Consider the following 18,640-nt stretch of genomic DNA (forward strand, 5'->3'; position numbering starts at 1 on the left):
ATCGTTTAAAGACACATTCTTACTGATCGCCAGAGAAGCTAAAAAAGTTTGTATTCATGCTAGTGGTGAATAAGGGTACTCCTTTCATGATTCACATATGAATCTACACTCCTACAGCCATCTGATTTTTGACAAAAGAAAAAAAGCCAATAATACACATCAAAAAAAAATTACCATCTTCATCAAATGGTGCTGGTAAAACTGGGTAATTACCCAGGACTATTGATTCCAACAGAAGACTTGATACCCTGGATCTGATGGAGGACTCATACAGGAAAGGGCTTTTTGAATAAGATGTCTGTAGCGCAGGCACTAAGATGAACACTTAGTAAATAGGACCACATCAAACTAAAAAGCTTTGTATGGCAAAGGACACCATCATTTGAGTGAGGAGGGGGCCTACAGAATGGGGGAAAATTCTTTACCAACTATTCATCTGACAGCGGGTTAGTATTTAAATATACAAAGAATTCATAAAACTAAACATCAAAAAGGTAAACAACACAAAAAAAGGTGAGGCATGAAATAAATAGAATTTTTGTTTGTTTGCTTTTTGAGGCAGGTTTTCTCTGTGTTACAACCCTAGCTGTCCTGCAACCAGCTCTGTAGAGCAGACTGGCCTTGAACTTGCAGGGATCCTCCTGCTGAGAGTGCTGGGATTAAAGATGTGCACCACCACAGCCCAGCTATAAACAGAATATTTAAAAGATTAAAAACAAAAAGTTGAGTAACATTTAAAGATATTTCATATCCTTAGCCATCTGGGAAATGTTATTTTGATGTTTCCTCTTACCCCAGTTGGAGTTTTAAAACTTACTTTAATTGGTTTAACTTAAAATATCATGGCTTCTTAGAGAATATGGCGTGGTCAAAAGGAAACATCATCTACTTAGGACCGCATAGACTCTCAATGTTCTGAGTGTTGTGCTTGCATTGGAGATGAGGGTGGAGAAGCATAGTTTCCTTCATAGTACGTTTACTGAGCTAGGTGGCCTAAGAAAATAACTGCTTTTATGACTGATTTTCCTTACCAAACATGCACAAAATAGTAATGGTTACTTTCATAATTAATAGTACCTATGGCATTTCATGCTGACTATTTTGTGGCTTACATTCGGTTTACATTCATAATTCAATACATGCTAAAAAGATGCTTTGAAAAGTCCACAGCCAGGGACTGGCCCACTATGAGTGGTGGCCACAGCGACAGCTCTGTTACTGACTTCTTGCTTTTTGTTCTTTCAATAATATTAGTCATTTCCTTCCCCTGCTCTCAGATATATTTTTATTCATAAATAACAATGTCCTTTTGGAGTCTACTTGGCTCTGCCATTTTATCTCTGCAAGGGACTAATAATACTCTCAACCTTTCTTCATTGTTTTTCATGTATAGAAGTGCATAATGAAAAGAAAAAATAACAGAAGAAACTGTTATTTCTTAGAGATCCCATTAGTCAAACCCACTGACTCTGTCACATATGGCAAGTTAGACCTCAGATGTTTTCCTAGATAAATGGTTTTCCTAGATAAACGATGGTTGCTTAGCTAGGCTTGCTGTTTTAACAGGTCAGGTACATAGTAATAGGTAAAATAGGTTGCAATCTTTCTATCAATATGTGCAATTGTATCCACAAGGCGATTAGTGCTTAAAGTATTAAAAAGGGGATAGAGAAGCACAGAGTTGTAATTTGTACTGGTACAAAGTTCTAGTTTTGTACAAAGCACAAGATTACTAGTGCGTGCCAAAGCAAAGGACAGAAAATGCGTTTCTCCTGACTGAACTTGTTTGCGGACTATTAATATTGCTCAGTTTAGCAGAATTTTTTGGGTAAGTGGTCATAATGTTTGTACTGGTAATAGCATAAAGCCGAAGAAAGAGAGGTTTATGGTAAGAGGAATTCTACTGCTGCCTTCTGCCCGGATCTGCTTGATGTGTTAGTGAGTTCCTATTCTTACACTCGACCTAATACCCTTTCTTTCAGCTTCGTATAATGTTTTTGCTCTTATTCTGTTTGTTTGGTGGTCACTCTTTGTCCTTGTTTTCATGTGTGAATCTTTGTTTCATTTTTCTCATGTTCTTTTAAAATTCTTTTAACGCTCGCTGTTGGTGAGATAATTTATTCTTTTGACCTTGACTATCATATGCAGGCCAATAGCATCAATAATTAACCTGTGTTCTCAACATTCTGTTTGTGCTCTGGCATTTTAGCTGGCTTCGGAAGAGCCAGCTTCCGGAAACAGGAGTAGGCTTTTCAGTCTTCTGTTCTTTTCTCCTCCAGGACAACATCTTGCCTGGAGAGGATGGGGCAATTTCCAAGGACTCTTAATTTATATGCCTGTTGCCAACTCAAGCATCATTCTGCTTGATAGGTGATTAAACCAGGATTCACACCTCCAGCCAGACACTTCTTGGTCTGTTAAGGTTTTTGTTCCTTTTTAAAGGTCTGAGGTCTGCCACAAAGAGGAAAGGGAAGGGATAATACTGTCCCATAGTGGTTGGATCCCGCTAATAAAGCCAACAAGTTTAAGGAGTTCCAGGATTCTCTAATTTCCCTTCTACCCTTCCATCTTTTCTTTGTTCAGCACTGAGGATTTATCTAAGCCTGGATAATATCAATTTGCATAGTCATGGAAAAGGCGGATAGCCTTTGACTGAAAATATTTAGGTGGTCCTTTAGGTTTGAGAAAATAGAAAAGGGCAACAGAATTCTTCCTTTTAGAGGGCTTCTCTCAGTGATTCCGTAATTGCTGCCCATATAATATCTTTTAAAGCCTCCTTTTCCTCTGCCAATCTTTTAGCATATTTAAAACTGTAAATATTTGGAGTTTTTAATATAACTCTAAACCATAGCCCATTTGTTTGTTTTTCCACTGCTTCTTCTGTGTACATAAAGTTGATGGCAGTTAAATAAAGTTCTCTTATTCTACAAACATCCTTTGAGGTTTTCCATAAGCTTTGCTTCTATTCCAACATGATTCTCTAAGCAGTTATTCGTGGATTTAGTTGTCTTCATTGTTATTTTACCACTCAAAATGAAATGTAATTACGTGCTTTTCTTAAGTACTTATATATTTTTAGAAACAAACAATCAAACAAAAAAGTTTTTTTTTGTTTTTTTTTTTTTACTTTCACAACTAAATTCATGGCTAGCTTGTTCTGAGATTGATGAGAACAGGAATGCATGATCTGAGATTTAGGGTGCTGTGATATGTGGCTTCTGCCTAGGGGTTCCAGGTGTGCAGCAAAGATTCCCTCTGTGTCCTACGGGATGGAAACAGGCAGTAAGCACTGATTCGCTATGAAGGTGAACACGGCTTCAAGGCTCTTGTCAGGGAAAAACAAAACTCTGATTTCTTCATGAAGCTCTATTTAATACTACACAAGGAAAATGAAGACCAAGACATCAGAGATGTCTTTAATGGTCATTGCCTTTAATGAGTAAGGAAAGGCTGTGTGACCACGTGCTCAAGTGGGTCATGTGCACCCAGGAGACACGACTGATGTTGCTGACTGGTTCAATTGATGTACTGCATAAAGATGGTCAATTCAATGCTGAACTTGTTTGGAAGCAAACACAGATTTGAACATTTGTTTGTAAGCACACTGGATTAATTGACTATATTAAAGCAGCTGTATATCTTCAAGCTAAAAACTTTTCTGTGTTCTGTAATTCTAAATAAGTAGTTTCGATCTGTTAATTTTTTCTGGGCAGTCTTTCTGTGTGCTTCAAGTATTAGTACTATCCAGGAGACCAAAATTGTGAAAAATAAGATTTCTAAGAGCTTTATTTATTTGCCTGTTTTTTAAAAATAAAAATAAATTCAATAGTTTGTATATTATATCCTCTCTACTGATTTATTTGCAAAGTTGTGGAATATTTGCTGTGCAGGGTGGACAGGCCAGAGGGAACTATACCCAAGTCAAATAGGACCTTTTTTTCTATGATATAGGGTACAGTGCCCAGTCATAGGGGCTGGAACCTAATGTTTCCCTGTGAAGAAGAAAGCCATTCTACTTAGGAAATTTGTTATGAAATCATCGAGAGGAGCATAAATAAACAACCTGTATACTTCTGATAAGTGTTTGAATGTTAGTCTCGTTATCCTCAAAGTGCCATTTACTTTAGCTATTATAAAGTAGTGATGATAATTCAGATCAAACCCTTGGTATTCAAATGCTTGCAGTTTTGATACTTGGGAAGAGTTATAAAGTATTCTCTAGTTTCACCTTAATTAGAGAACTATTATTGTCTGATGACAGTTGTTAATTTTTACTTCAGGAAATGCTAATGCACATTATTCTACTTTTGAGCGAGAGAGAATAAAATCCCTGACATTATTAAAGAATGTTAGACATGTTGGTAAATTGAAATATTTCACAATTCTTAAAGAAAGTTTCTGACTTCTGTGCTACAAACACAAAACACCTCTTATACAGAGAGCACATTTGTTTCTAGTAAAGCCCACTGAATATTCATAGCTACGAGCTACCTCAGATAGCTCCTGAGACTAATTCTTAAGTCCTTTCATGAAGAAAAAGGAAAAGGAGGAGGGGGGTTCGGGGGAGATACCATGCACCACATTTTATCACCATAATGCACGTAGTAATAGTGTCATGATATTTACTTTATTTTGGTTATTTTACTAAGTGATGTCATTATGTTAAAAATTTATCACAGAGGGAAGAGAGAGAACATGTGTACTTGGCTATCTCGGTGTCAAAGTTGCCTTCCATCCTTGGTGTGGAGCGTGGGACAGCACGGTATTAGGAGAACAGAGTGTCTTTCATGGAGACGGAGGTATTATTTTATGAATCCAATTTCATATCTATCTTGCCATCTGTCACCAGGCAGGAGAGATATAGGACAGTGGCAAACTCGTGTTAAAAAGGCTGTCTTGGGAAACAAAGAGAAAAGTTAATGGACACGGATTTACAAATTATTAATGATTTTTCTTGTCATTTCTTGAAAAATGGAAGCTATGCACTCTGCCTCTCTCCCCAAACAGATTGCGTTTTATTCCTCTGCAGTTTGTCCATCAGCCTTCACTCTGACAACATAATCCAGAACTAATCCAGAGCTTCAGTTTGCCTTGTTGGCTCTCAGGCAGCCTGCTTAGACAAATCCTGCTACCTGTCAGCTCTCCGTGGGTGCCAAGCTGGCTGCCAGGTTAACCTCTGGGGAAGCAGGAAGACCTCCAGATTTAACCCCTACTTCCCTCCCCATAATCCACAGTAAATAGGGGGATGTGAGCGGGCTAACTGTTTTAATCAGGGCTGGATCCCTTGAAATCTGTTTCATACACAGCTTAAGAACTCAGGTTATGAACACTCCGATGTGAAATCACATGGCACTCCCTCCAAAGTATGGGCCCTGAAGAAGCAGACGGATCATCAGCACTGAGAGGTCTTAATCCTCCGAAGTCTTCTGTGAATATATATGTACCCCACCCCCCAAACCACACAGTCACCCACCAAGACACCCTAATTGTCAAGCTGAGGTCAAAACCAAGGAAGAGACGAAGGAGCAGGGCAAAAAAAGAAACCAATTTGTTTGTTACAAGGTCTCGCTCTTCGTTAATTACTGATATGACTTTTCCAATTTACCTTTTCTTTATCTCCTGCCTCCCCCAATACATGTATATGCACGCACACACACTAAATCTTGCAGCATGACAGTGAATTTGAATATTGTTTACAGACAGGTCTCAAATGATTCTGATATGAACAAATAACTAGATGAAATTTCCAAATGCATAAATGTAAATTAATGTTGCCTGGCATCTAAACGACGTCGAATTGAGTAAGAATTAAAATGGAGCAATTCAATTAAGAAGGTAAAAAGCCCTCACAAGCACTCTTCCTTTAGGCAAAGAGAACAACACGCTACCTTCCCAGCACATCTGAGTCTACCTGCTTCTGCAGCATCAAGGTCCACAGCGGGAAAGATCTTGCATGAAGACACTGTTCCCAGGCACATTTCAAGGTCCACTAAATTTGCCTGGGAAATGCACTGAAACTTCAGTCAGCTCTTCCAGTGTGGAGAAGGTGAGTTATCCTGATGTCTCCAGGAGGAAGCAAGTTCAGGGCAGCCACTGGGTAAGGAATCTGAACTTTTTCTCCAAGCGTGCTGGGAATCACTATGACTTCTAATGAGCATCTTTGGTTTTGTCCCATTTAATCACAGGCTTTCCTCGAAGAAGGACGAGCCTTCCCCCCTCCCCACCAACTCCCACCCACAGAGCAAAAGATGAAAGACAGGAATGCTCCTTATGCAAAACTAACACCCAGATGTGACTTCAGTGAAGTAAGTGGACTTGCAGATATAAACACACACACACACACACACACACACACACACACACACACACACACACACGAATTACTTTATGGTTTCTGACCTAACCAAATTGAAGTGTTACTCAAATTTAATTATTTTGATGATGGATGTATTTTTGTATGTCTAATTGTAGCTTATATTTTATGAAACAAATACAAGCGTTTTGCTTCTTGAGTAAATAGTTTTAAAAATAAACATCTCACTTATTTCCTACTCAAAAGGAAAAATAATATGCTTAGAAATGGGATTCTTATCCAACATTTTTGTTTTGTTTTTATTGGCATTTTTTCAACTCCTCCCCTTTCTTCTTCCTTGGCCTGTGCCCTTTCTTTTATTCCTTTTAATTCATTAAGTATTTGTTTTACTGCTGTGAGAATTCTCTACCCCGAGAGACTGAAACTTAATTACTGCAGCTGACTTCATGCTGCAGGTGACGCCAGCGACTGGCTGTCAAACAACACCAGGGCAGATAAAGCTTGTTTTAAAGCTGACCAATTTGTGATGTTTTATTTTGATAGCTAATGAAATCTAAAATCAGAGAGACAAGATGAAATTTCATTCAACCTCTGCCATAAAAGTCTTAAAAAGTCTTCCATAAGTTTGTATCCAGTACCACTTAACGTTTTTTGAAATATAGCTTTATTACCATAGTGAATGTAAACTCAGTGTTGAGATACTTTGGGGACTTTAATCTGAGCACTGGTCATGGGTGATAACTGATTCTTTGCCTTGGAACCAGAGGCCAGGATAGATGATGAAAAAAATACCTTGACTTCTTAAAGTAATCGCCACATTGCACTGGTAACTTTTAAGAACACACTGAATAAAGAGGTTGAAAGATGCATACCTCAACACACAGATTCAAAGTGTGAGAAAATTTTCTTAATGGTCTACAAAGGCACAGGCGTGAAGAGACGGGCTGTCTTGCTTCAAACTCAACTTCTACCATTCTCTGGCTAGAACTTACTTTTTATCGTTTAGTCCTCTCCCCTGGACAAGGGGAGCATCTCTCCCAGTAGTATTGCATTTGTTACTGTGGGTGCCGTTGGTGTAAAGCTTAGGTAGAGTTTCACACATAGAATGCAATCAGTCCAGTTCAGCAAATACACAGTACAGATATACTGAAACCTCACTTTAACTCCCAGTGTTAAGCCCTTTAATCAGGAATCATGGAGTGACAATTTTTTAAAGAAATGGATCAAGTTGCTTAAGGTTCACCTAAAAAAGAATACTTAGTCTGCATATTAGAATTATATCTAGAGCTCTCATGTTAAAAAAAATAAGCTTGAATAGGCTAGCAAAGTGACTCAGTAGGAGAAGGTGTTGCCTCTCCAAGCCTGACGACCTAAGAAATTACTTGATAGAAAGGCAAAAATTGACTCTTGCAAGTTCTCCAAATGGCACACAAAATAAACACATTTTAAGGTGATTTAGATTCTTTGAGATACTGAGTGAATTAATTTTAAAGCTCTCATACTCTTTGTCTTGAGCTATTTCAGAGCTTGAATTGAACAACTTTTTATTTGCATTTGACTTAGACAGTGAAGATTGTATTTTCAGAATGGCTCTAAGGTAAGTGGCAAAATATTTCATTGAAAATACTACTAAATTGAAATAATGCATACACACAGATACACACTGAGACACAGACATACACACACATGCAGATCCACACACAACCACAGCTACACAGAGACACATACACACAGATACACATACAGACACACACAGAGAGACACATACTATAGACACACACAGAGGCATACACACACACGCAGACAACACAGAGACACACACTCATGCAGATGCACTCATAGAGACATACACACACATGCAGACATACACGCAGACACACAGGCACAGACACACACATGCACACACACACACACACACACACACACACACACACAAATCCTCCAGCTACTCTGGGTTGTTTGATAATAATGCTGTAGGAAACTTTGGCCTGAGCAGTCAGGCCATTTGGAACACACGACTCTGCTTTCACAATTGATCAATAGGCTATAAACAAACGTTGGGAACATCAGGTCATTTTTGCTCATCTCCCCTTTCTACAGCGCCAGCTGTGGGGTGTTATCTGGCTATTGATCACATCTCTTATCAGCTCTGCACATTACGGTATGTTTGTAGTTGGTACCAAATCTAAACAGCACTGGCCTAATTCATGGACCTTTGAAGTCTTGGTCTAAACGGTGGTAAACAAGACTGATCACACTTAAGTCTTTAGTGGATCTCAGTTTCTCATGAAATTTGACACAATTAGAGCCCCCTGAATAAACCAGATAGGACATTTTGTCCAAGGAGTAAAGAATGTTCAGAGAAACCATGCTTGCTGGTAGGAAGTAAGATGAGGAAACCAATTCCTATCAGAACATTCCTGCTCTCTGCCCACGAATAATGGGGCAACTTTAGAACCCTGGAAGCAGAGTGTAGATGTTTTCAACTTGAAATGAAATCCCTGCAGTGAAGTCCTGCAGTTTGGGGCCCTTCTCTTGCAGGTTGATCTAATACTTGGAAGATACTTTATCCAGTACACAAACATATCACCCTTTTATTTAAAGGAGTGATAATTGTTTTTAAAATATGAATGAAATTACAGACTACAAACGACAAGGTGGGGTAAGCTTGAACTGAGTAGAAGGGATGAAACCCCAGGGACTGCTAGTTAATGAAACTTTATCTCTGACCAGCCCCCACCAGTTTGATGTTTTGACTTCCTTGACAGGATTATTTAGTATTTAATGTGTAACCTGTTCTTAAATATTATCTCCCAAGCCACTTGCTTATATTTTCCAAGAGTATTCTATTGCAAATAAATATGTTGACAATAATTCAAATTTGGGAAAGACAAGACAGCTTTCAACTGTCCGTCCCTTTGATTCTTCCTTCCTGCACACATTTTAATCATTTCCTCATAATAACTTTTTCGAGGTGAAAAGAGTAAAGTAGATGGTATCTGTGTTTAAAGCTTCCGCATACAGCACCAAGATGCCTTCTGAAAAGGGGGCAGCCACTTATGGATTTGCCCCCATATTATTATTAGCTCCCACAGTCTCTCCCACTAGCTTGACTTTCATATTTTTGTTGGTTTTTGAATCTGTTATATATGTAATTGTCTTTGTTTGACTTTGAGAGTAAATAAAGTTTATTAGCCATTACTTTATTTTGATTTCTTTGCTTATTTTCTATTATTTACTACATCGTTGAATTGCAAACCTTTTCTTTACTTGTGAAGGCTTTTTATGTGGTAAGCATATTATATTACATACCTAATAAAAACTTGCATGCATGAGCTAAGCATATTGTTGTTATTTATTCTGCTTATTTAACCTTTATAATTTTAACTGTTATTGTTCTTGTAAGTTTACTAAATTATGTTCACAAAATGGCTTCTAGAATTTTCTTGCTGCTTTCTTGGTAACTTAATATGCAACCACTTAAAAATAAATGTTTCAATAATATGAATACATTCTGTGTTGCCTATGGATTTAATATGATACAGATGATGAAGAAGCAAATTTCAATTTGTTAATGACTTAAGGATAATCTTCTTAATTAGAAAAATGAAATTGATTTTACACCACCAAAAGAAGTCTACTCCTAAGTGCTACATTACTTGCCAACTAGAAAGCAATGTGAACACTACTTGCCATATCTACGATATCAAAGAAAATTTGCAAAGAAAACTAGTGGCAATTTTAATAAGTACTTTTAAAGATTAACTAGAATTTGAAAGTGTAATATAAAACTATGCCCATAGTCAAAAGAAAGTAATTAAATAGAGTATAAATGCATTAATTTAAATATATCAGTAACAGGCAGGCAAATGCACCAGAAAGCGTTTACATAAGCCTGCTGAGCTTAGGAGCCCTTGGAGTCAAACTGTGAAGGGAAGCATCATTCAGTTAGTGCTAATTATTAGCTGGCCACTTTGAAATTCTACTAGGAAATTATGTTTGGTAATTGTATTAGCTGGTTAAACATTTGAAGCTCAAAGTTTAAAATTACAAAGCCAAATATTTTTAAATGATAGAGACACCTAAAACTAAACTGAATGGAATATTTATCAAAATTTATTTCGATGAGAAGAGAGCACACGGCTGACAAATTCCCCAAACTGCTAAAATCACTATACATCTGAACGTCTGTAGCTGATGTACATTAGATTGATTGTGAATAAATAGGACATTAATAAACAGGTCATAATGTAAGAGGAATTTGAAGTCAAGGAACGGATATCAACTCCAAAGTTGGTCTGTGCTGGAGGGAGAGGTTCATTCAAGGTATACCTATAGGGAAAGTACGGCTTATAGAGGTTAGGTCTCTTACCTTGCTCACAACCCCGGGGAACAACAGAGCTAGGATTTAAATGCAGGCATTGGAATGCTAAGTCCCAGGCTGGTTACTACCACATCACTTAGCACTCACCTTTTACCAAGTGTTGAATATCCCATGCTAGTCAAGATTCAGTTAGGTCTTATCTTGCCTCTGGCCTTTTCAGTGTGGGGGGTTTTTTTTTGTTGTTGTTGTTTGTTGTTTTTTGGTGGTTTGTACTTTTGACTTATAATTTTGTTACAAGCATAGCATACTTCAGTTGACTTTGTCTTTCATTTTATATGGACTGTAAACTGTATGCTGCATTGGACTGATTGTCTGGAGCTGCAGGTACAATATTTTAAAGTGTTTTATTCAAATGCACTGGCGGAAAGTGGGCACTCTAACGTTATTTACCATCTCTGCTTGCCCCCGTGCCTTCCGTTCAGCCAATTCAGAGTTCACGTTGTCTTTGTGCCATCTCAAACACCTCTGCGCCTGAGTTCTGTTCTGTGTGCAGTTTGCTCTTTCTCTGGTCTCCTCATTTTTCTTATTCACCCTCCCACGTCTCTAAGACCTTTAGAATAACAGCTCTTGGAAGATGGATTCTCTGTAGTTTCTTCTTCTCTTTCTCTTCCTCCTCCTCCTGCTCTTCCTCTTCCTTCTTTTAAATGTTATCATCTTTTGTCACAGTGCCTGGAACACAGTTAACGCATGCGAAATGCCCGTTTGCTATTCCCAGGCTGATGTTCTTGATGCTGAGGATTGCATTATATAAAGCATCTATAAAAATAGATGTTTCTCTTCCAATATTTCTTAGAAAACTCACAAGGGAGTTAGTACCATTGACCTGATATGAGCTATTTTAGATGGTTTAAATGATCCGCACAAGTCATGCCCTTTGAATTTTGTCCACTGCTTTTGTTTAAAAATATATAAATAAACGCTCCTCCTCAACAGAATTGTTTAAATTTTCTCAACTGTCTGATTGTAATCTTTCCCAAACAGCTACTTGAGGAGAAATCTTCTTTTCCTAGCACTTCACTCATCCAGATTCAATCACAGCGGCATGATTTTGCATCTGAGGACATCCTGTTTTCCTACTTCATGGGGCCCCTGGAAAAAGTCTACACAGATGCCACTTTGTTTTCTGTGGATTTTAAATTAAATAAAATCGTTTTACAAGATTACGCAATAATTAACCATTTTCTTCTATTTTAGTGACAAACCCATGGTTTTAAATCAGGACACTATAGCTGTCGCCCCAGTTCTATTATTGCCACGTGAGGGGCAGAGTTAGAAGACTGGTCTCTGGTGGTCCCTCCAGTCCCCACTCTCTGCCTCTATGTGTGGTTAGAGAATTGAATTAGACTTTTGCAGTAGGCTGAAATTTTTCAGGTGAAATAGATGTTACATTTTGAAACACTACATTAACTCCAGCATCAATATTTATAATATTTCAGGAACAAGTCTCTGAAGTACATTTACGCAACAAATTATGTTCATAACCAAATTGCATTGGAATATATGACTGCATGACTTGAAGTAATATATTTTGAATATGCTTCTCCTGATAATTATTATTGGTTCCAGTTATCATTCAGTTATTGGACAAAAATCAGATGTATAAAGCTTTGAGGGAGATAATATGCTAAAAGAGAAGAAATGAAAATATTTAAATGGAGGAGTAAGGTTTAATTTCACATATAATAATCACATTTCTTAATTGCTCCATGCCATTCATTTGCAGTGTATGGCCTGATCAGCTTTATTTATTTATTTTTTTTTACTGTGAACATTCCACAGGCTTCTGCTTGAAAGAGGACTTCCCTCTCTCTCCTGTGGGGATGCTGCAGATATTTTTAGCTTGAAAGAGAAGAAAAAAAATGGGAAGGCACGATGCCTATACCTTCGACAAACTTTTAACAGTGTGGGTTTAGCTAAGGCCTGTTTCCACTGCGTTTATGGATTGAAAGAAGTCATAAACTTTCCTTAAATCTTGGGGCAAACCATTTAAAAATGTGAAATTAAAGCTGCATGGTGATTGTCATGCAGGGCTGGAAGCGAGAACCACTTCAGCCCTTGAAAGACACTGCGATTGGTGTTCATGTGGATTACATTTTAATATTATCCTGGAAGCTTAATTATAAAGGATTATTAGCAGATCATAAGAGGACTACTATGAAATAGGGTTGTGCAGAGTGGAATATTATTAGCTGTCTAAGCTTCAAGGCATATCTTACTTTCAGGTATACCTCTTCCTCCTATGTGACCTGAGGACTGGGTTTATAAGGACTACACATGTTCCCCCTCATGACACGTTTGCCAAAATGTCCATCTCTGCCCTGTTACTGTCTTGATTTTCTTGCGGGCTGACTGTGCCCCTTCTGTTAGTCTGTGATTTTTGAGAAGCAGAGCTTCATCTTCCAATCCCTCACGAGCCATCTGACTGCATTGACTAATGAGTGTCGGGTGAGAAAATATGAGCAGGATACCAAAATATAGGATCAGGAGATCTCTATTCAATCTTCTAAGCAAAGGTAATACATGAGACAAATGTATTTATTAACGCACATGCCTGGACTCAACGTTTATCAATCACAATTCGCCCAAGAACCAGAGCTGTCTGGTAAGCTTTTCAACAGGTGCTGGGAGTGGCCTGGCCTCAGCAGCTCTGTCTTTCATAACGTGGTCCGGCATTGTCTTAAAATACCACATGTTGACTTTGCCATGTTAACTGTGGGAATGTTGGAGGAAATACATTTAGGCACTTGAAGACTATAAGTTAAAAGATAAGGCCAGCTGATACCATGAACAGGGTGCCTGAGAGGTAAATTGCACCGAGAAACTAAACATGACAGGCTTAGATAAAGCACTTACTATGATTAATACCAGAAGTAGTAACAAACTCATTTCTTTCTGCGGCTCCAGGAAACTCAGCGTTAGCTGATAATGTTTATGGCTCCAACTCCCTGACCCAACGCCAGGAGCTTCTTAATGGCAGGCCACTAATCTGTGAGCCATCAGGGCTTTAGGACGGCCGCTTTGCCGATTTTCACCTTTCTTTAAAAGATTTACAAATTGTTACTGTTCACTTCCCACACCAGGAGGTTAAAGAACACGGGCTGGAGGCCCAATATCCATGGATGCAAATGAGATTCGCCATCCCTCATTTTTCCTAGATACACCTAGAGGTCGCCTGTGGTTGGTTCTTAAAACATAATGAGGACTCCAAGGAAGAGAATGCTACTCATTGCTGATGGCTACAGATGAAATAGATTAAGGAAACTGGAGTTTGAGAAGTTGCTTTGTGCAGGTCTGAAGTGACACGAGATGCAAACACACAACGCTGTTAACATGTACGGAAGACAAAGTCTCCTCTTTTCATCCCTGTCTTCCACAAAGATGTCTACATCCTTGCAGAACTAGTGTGGGGTTGGGATTCTAATGCGGTCTCGGCTAATCCATTGTCCTCACAGCATCATCTAGCTCACTGTTTTGGGGAAGCAGTTTGGTTCTCTGAAGAGCTTTGTATTCCTGTTCAGTTGCACCCAGGATTGCCCTGATAGGTCTTTATAATTTCGCTCTCCTTACTCTAGTTTGACACCTTAGCATTATACATAAAAGGCAGAATTCTTCTTCGTTAGGACAAATTCTTAAAACATCACAATTTCATGAAGGTGTGTGTTCTACTGATAGAAAATGTCCAGTTCCTTGAACTATTGATCAGGGGAAACAGTTTTTGAGTAGGGGCATTTCTTTAAGAATATGCACCACTGCTTTGATATTTCATATTATAGGCAGAGTTCAGAGTTCATTTTGCATGCAGTGCCATTTATGACTCTCCCATTAGGGAAACTCTAAATTGCACACTGTGTTTGGGCACCCATTTCCTGATGAACTCATATCCCGCGAAATAGTAAAATAAGTCCTAAGGCGTTCCCCTCCAAACATGTGTTAACATCTACTACATTAGTTTACGCCTTCCACTAGAGTTGATATCTTTTTAAAAGTGTATATGGAGGCCCTTAAACTCATCTCTTTTGTATGGTTCAAATAGTTCAGTAATTGGGATCTTACTTAAAGTCTTCCCTCTGAATTCACATAGGTTAAATAGTCTTTGACGTTAATTGTACATCTATATAATCTCATCAAGTACATAACCTTTTGGGCACATAACATTAGCAATCATTGCACGCAAGCTGCATGGGAATGAGGAACCTTTATTGATTGTTTTTGTTACTGTGTCTTCAGATCTTAGGAAAGTGCCAATGCAGTAGAGATGAGCACTCAATATGCACTCGTTGAAAAAAAAAATGACTTAATGAAGAGATACATGAAAACTGCAATGTCTGAATAAAGAGGAAAACATTAACAAGGAGGCAGGAAGTAGTGAGTCCTGTAAAGCAAACATACCCATGTGCAATTTCCTTTCCAAGATGGCAGCCCAGAGAGATGGTTTATATCAGAAATGTCAAGGGGGTGGTGTCGACATGTGTTTCCTGGTTCATTCCCTCTCATCTGCTCGTAGTATGTAAGGGCACCAAATCCTAAACTCTCCTAATAATTCCCCTGCCTTGGGAGTAATGATGTATTTCCTTCACAGACAGCTTTCAGGAAGTCGACAGGCATGCTGGTGTTTCGCTGACAAAATGGACGGCACAGTTGGGAGCAAGAAGTCTAGAGGTATTTGCAAGAAACACAAGAGTTGAAGAGGCTGTGAACGCCAGCACAGATAGAGGATGCCTGCCAGTTATCAAGTCCGTCCCCTTGCTAATATTTTTATATCATCGAAGGGTCAGCATGTATAATCCCTTTGAAATTCGTGAAAATGAGCTTTGTGGCGTTAGTACAATCAGTTTGTAGATTAATTTTGGTAGAACAGAAAACCCATCAAGGTAGGAAACTTGAAACATCAAAAGTCTACGACCATCACTGTGAGTCACCCCAGGATAGATAATGAGACTCGGACTCGGTACTCACAAAGTCTGATGACTCTGGAGGAGACTTACTGTATTGTGAATTGCTTGTATCTCCACTACAAGACGGTGTTGTCCATGGTCCTTGGTTTCATATAACGAAATGCAGTTTGAACAGTTTACAGATAAAAGCAATAGTTTAGAAGGTTTATATATTACATAGAATTAGGGAAGGCTGGTGAGGCTGAAGGTTAAGCCACCTAAAGCTATGACGGAAATACGGCCATGACTCTGATGTCACCAACACTGAGTGCCGTGCATGCACCCCTGGTGTAAAGAACACAGACATCAGTGACAAGGACCACATCCTTTTGATTTGTGAAGATGCTGCACTTCTGGATGCGTTAGTGCCCCTAGATCCCACACAGTCTCTGATCACTGTGCTTTTTCTTAAGTCCTAGTGGCTTTCTTAAGTCCGAGTGGATGAGTGGCTTACTGGTAGAGATCCTGCCTAGTGGGCAGGAAGGGGCCCTGGGATTGGTCCCTAGCACTGAATAAAAGAAACAGTGAGGTGGGAGGATGTGTAAGGGGATGGCTTTACATTTATGCAGAAAGTGACAACATGTGACAAGATGCTCGCAGTCCTGTTGAAAAGAATTTTCCAATTATCATACATGTCCTTGCAGGTCCTTGTGCATTTGCCTAATTTTTGGGAAAGAATAATGTATAGAAGTGTAGTTAACAGGAAAGACAATTTAGGCTTGTGAAAATAACACACTATTGATCTCCAACAAGAGTTTAATCAATGCAAACTTTGGCTGATAGTAAAGGAATATTTAGCTCTGTGTTCTCATTTGCACAAGAATAGTTAGTTTAATTGGAACATTTTCCTTCAGATGTATATGTCTGGCAATGTTAACTTTTAATTAGCTGATTAATTATTTTACCACAAAGTTTATGGTAAGAGGATAAACTGCTCATTTTTAAATTAATGTTTTATTTTCTTATATTACTGTAGCTTTAAAGAAAATTTGTCAAAATAGCACGAGCTCCTGTGTGCTGGCCATATTATCTGCTTGTAGCTTTTGTTTTTGAACTTGAAATATAGTTAGTTAAGTGCAAAAAAACCCCATTTTTACATTAGCCTAACTTTAACTAACTAATGTTTTATAATATGTTAATAAGATAGGAATCCAAAGCCTTAAGAAGAGTTGCACAATTGTGTAAAAAATGATCTGTAGGCAAAATACAGAAGATTTCAATAGCAATAAAACTGATGTGATTTCATTTATGTTCTGAAATTGTTTCACTTCTATAAAGTATGAAAAGTATACAACGAAAGGCTAGTTTTTAAGCCATTGCCTACTGCTGTTTCTCACAGAGCATAATTTTTCGCCCTTCACACTTGTCTCTTCCTTTGATGGCTCTACAGTTACTGCTCTAGCTTCCCAGAAGATTCTACTAGCTCCAGTCCTTTGGAATGTGGTTTTTCCTAGGTGTGGGCCCAGCCTGGTTAAAGCAGCTTTTGATTCCTTGTCTGTTTTGAATGTGAAAGTCCTGGCATTATCAGATCTACCTTTTCTACACTGTGAACACTGTCATGGTTGAAATCAACAGCTTTGTTTTGGTACCTTCTCCCAGACTGGGCTTGGCCCTTCTTGATCATGGATTGTTTTTTCTTCTCCTAGTTAAAATGTACTACACAATGCCTAACTGATCCACCGTCCAAACACTCCCCTGTATGCTGAACAATGCGTTCTACAATGTTGTTGCTGTTGCTATGGACATCAGTAAGATCTCAGCTCGGCTCGACTTTCATCTTTTCTGCTCTGGTACTCGGGAAGCCAGTTCTGAGCACTTCCTCCCTCCCACTCACAGTTCACAGTGCTGATGAGTTTCTTTAGTTCTCCTCCTCGCCTGAGCTTAAGTTGCCTTTCATGTCCAGGGTTATTTTCTAGGGACTCTCACCTCTGCTCATCACTTCCAGTTTTAGAATTCCTACTTTGATCCTCCTTTCACTAAATGTGAATTTCAGCAACCCAAATAAACATGCCTTTCTCTTGGTAGATAAGTTCTCAGCTGAAACCTGTCTACAAGTGTTCTGTCAGTTCCCTTAGTTTTCCTGTTTTAGGTGATATTCATTTCTCCATTAACAGATGACTATTAGGAGGCAGTGGTATGCATATTCTTTCTAAGTACTATCAGTATAACAATAAAATCTCATTTGGATACTACCCAAAGTGTGTTTACTAGGGAGATGAGATAAATTATACAAAGGTGCTGGTTTCAGCATCACCATATGGAAATTGCCATAAAGAAAGAGATTCATGCCTTCGGGCCAAGGTGAGGATTGCATTTGAAGTGTTCTATGAAGTGTTTCTCACAGAAGGGCGAGAGTGTGGTTTATATTCAGAGAGGCAGATTGTTCGTTTGGGTTCTAATTAGCCTGAATAAAGAGACACAGCAAGAAAACAGTTTGCAAAAGCACATTGGGCCTGAAGCTGGAAAGATGGCTCATCAGTTAAGGAAGGACTCTTGCTTCATGCTCAGGAAGACTGGCATTTAGGTCCTGGCATTCACTAACAAGCCCAGCATCTCACAAGGGCCAGCCACTCCAGTTCTGAGGGAGGGAATACAATGCCCTCTTCTGGTCTCTGTGCTAGCACATACATGTGTGCTCACACACGTTTGCACACATACACACACACAATCATTCACAAAACTTTCAAACATGTTGGATTAGTTGAAGACTTACCTCCTAATGCTCACAATAAGCTTATTCGGTTTCATGTTGAAGACATCAGAAAGATACTGGAGATTCTGATTTTGTATCAAGTTCAAGGTTAGTCTGCAAGAAGAGGATTAAATGGATTAATAATGGTGCCTGGTGCCTTGGAGACTAGAAGGAAGAATCGGGATGCCTTTTAGGGAGGTGGAAACCATATGATCTGTGGTTTGGGTTCGGTCAAAAATAAGTGTCTGTGGGTTGCAAGGGACCAGTACAGGAGATGGAAGGAATAAGAGTAGGGGTGTGTGTGGAGTGTTGGGGAA

At 38.8% G+C, this 18,640-nt stretch overlaps 2 long non-coding RNA genes across 3 annotated transcripts; both read left to right on the forward strand.

Annotated features, from left to right (window-relative positions):
• Nucleotides 1-1,693: 1,693 nt before the first annotated feature.
• Nucleotides 1,694-16,880, forward strand: LOC119800925. 2 transcript variants are annotated; one of them, XR_005283107.1, is made up of 5 exons: nt 1,694-1,828; nt 4,680-4,799; nt 5,868-6,046; nt 6,186-6,305; nt 15,277-16,880. It is a non-coding gene; the product is annotated as an uncharacterized LOC119800925 (long non-coding RNA). The 2 variants fall into 2 exon arrangements; XR_005283106.1 differs by lacking the exon at nt 15,277-16,880 and having other exon boundaries at nt 6,186-7,198.
• Nucleotides 8,130-11,860, forward strand: LOC119800927. Its single transcript, XR_005283108.1, has 2 exons — nt 8,130-8,474; nt 11,679-11,860. It is a non-coding gene; the product is annotated as an uncharacterized LOC119800927 (long non-coding RNA).
• Nucleotides 16,881-18,640: the final 1,760 nt, after the last annotated feature.

Source organism: Arvicola amphibius, chromosome 14, assembly GCF_903992535.2.
Source record: "Arvicola amphibius chromosome 14, mArvAmp1.2, whole genome shotgun sequence".
NCBI lineage: Eukaryota > Metazoa > Chordata > Mammalia > Rodentia > Cricetidae > Arvicola > Arvicola amphibius.